A 3,276-nucleotide genomic window follows, 5' to 3' on the forward strand; every position below is an offset into this window, starting at 1 on the left:
GCATAGTGTATTTTGCTCCACTGAGAAGAAAATGATTATGGTGCATTAAATAATGGAAACAATAATTCAATCCATTAAAAGTAACTTTATTAGCCAAGCTTGTTGTTTTGCTTAACCACAAAAAGAACTCAACAATGAATCACATGTAATCACTAATGTAAACAGTTTGTACATACGCCTACACAATTTAAATGCCACTGGCTAAATAGCAGTTGTAGCCCTATAAGCTATTACTACTTCATAGCATCTGATGTAGGCTACTATTGTTGCCTCCAATTATTTGTTTACTAGTTGACAACTTTAAACAAAGTCAGAATATTCCTTTCAAAGAGAAGTGTGCATCAAAGGCAGTGTCGAGGAGGTGGGGGCAGTCTTTTAAAGGTGATAAGTGTGTCCAAATTTCTAAAATGGAGGGGGAGAGAGTAGGAGGAGCAATGGCGAAGGTGCTTTGTCTAAACTGTGTGAATGAGGAGGTTTCAGTCAGATGGAGAGCCCGTGGGGTTGTTGTAGAACCTGTGTGATGTGGTGTTTGGTTCAGGTGTGGGACCTAACTGACTCAGGGTGCATCCGAGTTTCAAAGGGGTGCAAACAATACTCTTCCATTTTATCTGTCATTATTTTACATACAAACACTTTTAAATGAGATTGCTCAGCATCCTTTTGTACCCCTGTAGACGTGGGCCTGGTGATTAGTCAGACAGCCTCTTTATTTTTCCTGTTCACTCCTTCACCTTTTCAGATATAATTTCTTCAGAGATGATCCTTTATTGCACTTATACAGTTCTTGCCACAGTGATCCCAAGGGTGTTGTCTCTGAACAGAAAACCCATTCATTTTTTTTGCCCTGACTGGTTGCTCTATAAAATAAAAAATGCAATCACATCATAGATTGCAATATATTTTAAATAACCTCTTAGCAAACACCTGCCACACTTTCTTTTGGTGGGGGGAATAACCAGAAGTCCTCAGCGTAGTCTGTTAAGGGAAAAAGACAGAGCATTGTGTTAGTACAGTGAAAAATGTATGCAAACATGAAAGTAGTAACATACTGGGCCAATGCCAATGGTCAAAATTTTCAGTTTTTCGGTATACAGTTAATATGCCTAAACTGAACTAAATTATATATTAGGTAGTGAAATTTATTAATTTATTAATCTCAATGCTATTTATTATTTTGTTATTGCTATGTACAGTGCAGATTTGGCCGCTGATTAAATGTTTGTTTTTGGGAATAAATGTTTTTATTACTTAATTAATACATATAAATTATTATAATTATATATTTTTTTTCACACAAAAAAAAATAGCAAGAGCAATATTTGATTAAGGATGTTTAATGTTCTTCGTAACAAACAAAACATTAGCTGGTACACTGTACCACACTGATCACCTGTTTAGACGGGAGCAGGTAGCACATTCACATCAGTTGAAGCCTTCATTGCCGAATACAGCCTCAAACTGCAATGACAAACAGAGACAGGAGCAATGTCATAAATGTAAATTATGCAAGCATTATAATGCAATGCGTCCTCTTCACCTTTGGTGTGGATGAAGATGTCTTGCTGAATCATTTGATGAATCTTTCCGCCTTGAAAATCCCTCTCAAAATCTGAAGATGTTTCTTCAGTCACAAGATAGCTGCTGACATGTGACACCATAGAATAAAGGCAGAAAATAAATAGAGGAACTTCGGTTCACATGTACATGTAACGGTGCACAGCACCACAGAGAGCAGTCACTTGAGACATTGCCTCTGTTGAGCACTTGGGATTTCTTAAAGAACTCAAGGTTGGCAAATTGCTGAAATCTGATCTCCTCTGTCCTACATTTGGATAGAACATCTTGGGTGGCGCATTACTAAAAAGAGAATACAGTTGGTTGTTATAAATAAATATTCACACTGTTAATGACAAATATTTTCTCTGCTATGTTGCAGCACCATTGAAAAAAGTCACAATAACTTAGACTGAGGGTTGACCTACATTTGTCTATTTTAATAGTCATTTATATTGATTGTAATTACATGATGCTTCTCATTCCCATGCTTATCTTGCTTGCAGCACTGTGATTTACCCATTGTTGGACAAATAAGGGTCTGACAGTCTGACCTCACCTCCGGTGTCTTTTAAGCAGGCCATGTTTATGAAAAGAGATGCACAAATTATCATTATATTCCATAGCTGTTCTATCTCTGAGTACACACACTGCTTACCTTCTCATTGTGCTTCCCAAGAAAGCATCACCAAATATACAGCAGTCTACCACGGAGTTCATTCATTCTTTTTGCTTACTGACCCTGGTTTGTCTGTTCTTTGTCTGTATGTCAAAATAAATAAATACAATTAGACAGTCGCATCTGGACAAATATAAATATAATACAGATAGCAAACATACATTTTTTTAAAAAGGTCAAGATACCTGCTGCCCATTTATGCCTGACATCAAGCAGATACTATGCTCTTGCATTCATCCTGAGTGCTCTGTTTAGAAATAAGTGATCCCTGGGTTTAATCTGACCATAGTGAAACAGTTATGCTAAAACATGTTGTATTGCACGTCACTGGCAGTGGTCAACCATTTCAATAGTTCAGAAAAAGGCTAAAAATATGGATACATGGGTGTGTAATGAAATAAAACAGCAAGGAACACAAATATGCCTTGATATCTCACAAGCAAATGACAGCCTTGAGCAGGCAACTTCAGATTGTTGTACCAAGGGATGTTACAGCGGCTTAACTTGCCATCATTCCATCTTGAGTACAGATGAAGACTCAAACAACATATTTTAAAGCTGATGACTGGTTACGGTAAGATTAATGTAATGGCCAAGCCAAATTCATTACTTTGTCTAGATTTGTCTGTCATCGTCATACTTGACAATGATTGGGAATAGACATACTGTATTACTGGCATTGCATAGGGAAGTGTGCTTATTTTTGGTGAGAAATGTTACGTTAAAATCTGACTGTAGTATTACTAAGTACATTCATGCTGTTGCTGCAAAACATAATTAATAAAAGTGTAATTTCTAAAGCAACATACTTACATTTAGCACAGGTCTGTCAACTTCTCTTTCTTTATCATCATGTCGAGAGGACACCACAAGCCAGACACAGTGTACAGAAGAGGCTATAACATCAGGGTCTCCTGGTGGGTTCTCTGAATGAAGGATCATCAGAGTTTCATCAGTGGATTCATTTTTTTTTGGACCTGTGAAAAGCATTTTTTAAAAATAGCTCTTAGAGTAAAGCAAATACGCAAAACATCTGTGTAAGT

The 3,276-nt window shown here is 36.9% G+C and overlaps 1 long non-coding RNA gene across 2 annotated transcripts; it reads right to left on the bottom strand.

The window, feature by feature from the left end:
- Positions 1-279: 279 nt before the first annotated feature.
- On the bottom strand, positions 280-3,276 carry LOC129409472 (uncharacterized). 2 transcript variants are annotated; one of them, XR_008632423.1, is made up of 7 exons: positions 3,047-3,276; positions 2,213-2,316; positions 2,024-2,122; positions 1,538-1,857; positions 1,391-1,458; positions 911-975; positions 280-813 (listed from the first exon to the last, which is right to left on the bottom strand). It is a non-coding gene; the product is annotated as an uncharacterized LOC129409472 (long non-coding RNA). The 2 variants fall into 2 exon arrangements; XR_008632422.1 differs by having other exon boundaries at positions 280-975.

The sequence above is a fragment of the Boleophthalmus pectinirostris genome, unplaced genomic scaffold, assembly GCF_026225935.1.
Source record: "Boleophthalmus pectinirostris isolate CB_2022bp ecotype Guang Dong unplaced genomic scaffold, ASM2622593v1 HiC_scaffold_2, whole genome shotgun sequence".
Classification (NCBI taxonomy): Eukaryota; Metazoa; Chordata; class Actinopteri; order Gobiiformes; family Gobiidae; genus Boleophthalmus; species Boleophthalmus pectinirostris.